General features: G+C 45.1%; 1 pseudogene; it reads left to right on the forward strand.

Moving 5' to 3' along the window:
* Positions 1-1105: 1105 nt before the first annotated feature.
* LOC115869504 lies at positions 1106-1188 on the forward strand (annotated as a pseudogene).
* Positions 1189-1300: the final 112 nt, after the last annotated feature.

The following is a 1300-nucleotide window of genomic DNA, read 5'->3' on the forward strand; positions in this document are numbered from 1 at the left end:
TCCAATATTAGCCCATATATATGTCCCAAAACAATCTGTAAATTCCTCTTCAGACCTACAAAACACATGCAATGACTCTGGATGCAGGACATCGCAGGCCAGTGGGTGGGAAGTCTTGTGGATCCAGTGGCAGTGAAAGCATGTCAGCACTGGCGTGGGTCTCCTTGTGGCTCCTCCAGTTCTGGGCTCTGGCTGCATCAGTGTAGCTCCATCAGGCTTATAGTCAGTAATAGAGTGAGCCTGTTCCCCTCCTCCAACAAGTTATTCATCTCCTTAGCACCTCCAAATGAGATCATCAAGCTGTGTCCTGATTGGCAGGCTAAATTCCAACCCTTTACTCTTAAGTCTCAAATTGACAACAGATGGTGTAACTGTTGTAACCACAGCACCACACAAGATAAGGCAAGGTGCCGTCAAGTTTTTCCTGAAGAAGAAAGTCAATGTACTACATTCAAATAAAGACTTCAGAAAAGAGAAACGACCAGGACATTGGGTGAGCACGTTCAAGATCAAGACCAGATACATCACAGACTGTGGCATGGGGACTCAAAGTAGCAACACTGAGACTATGGCGTTTCCTGCTCCTTATCTGGCCCTAGACAACGGAACTGTGGGACAGAGTGACAGGCAGGCTGGCTTCCTGGCCCATGGAGGCAAAGGCCAAGGGACCCGGTGGCTGAGAGGCTCAGAACCAGAGAGAGAGACTTGGCAACTGGCAAAGGAGACCACTCATTGTATCCTGACTGTTTGGTGTCCTTAATTTGTGATAACCTATTAGCTTCCCTAATAAACTCCCTTAATTGTGTATGTGGAGGGGCAGGGGCAGGACAGATATACTGACTTTGTCATTTTTCAGTAGAAATACTTATTTACCTGATAGAGTCCCCAGTGCTTTCCTATAACTGATTAAAATGGTCAGAGAAAAGTACATTCTACATATTTGTGTTAGTCTGGGATGACTAGAGAAACAAATTCATAGACACTCTTATGTGTATAAGAGAGAGTTTTATATCAAAGAGCAATAGTATATTAAGAAAACATCCCAGTCCAGTTCAGATCAATTCCATAAGTCAGATATTAGCTCATATGTCTGACACCAGCCTATATCGCTTCTCAGCCTTTTGGCTAAGATCAAGTGTAGTATTTGACACCAGTCTATAATTTCCTCTTCAGACTCATGCAACACATGCAATGGAAGATCACAGGCCAGTGGATGTAAAGTCTTTTGGATCCAGTGGCGGTGGAAGCATCTCAGCACTGGCATGGGTTTCCACACGGCTCCTCCAGCTCCAGGGCTCTG

Source organism: Echinops telfairi, unplaced genomic scaffold (genome assembly GCF_000313985.2).
Source record: "Echinops telfairi isolate 266 unplaced genomic scaffold, ASM31398v2 ScPeMD7_29;HRSCAF=101, whole genome shotgun sequence".
NCBI classification, from domain to species: domain Eukaryota; kingdom Metazoa; phylum Chordata; class Mammalia; order Afrosoricida; family Tenrecidae; genus Echinops; species Echinops telfairi.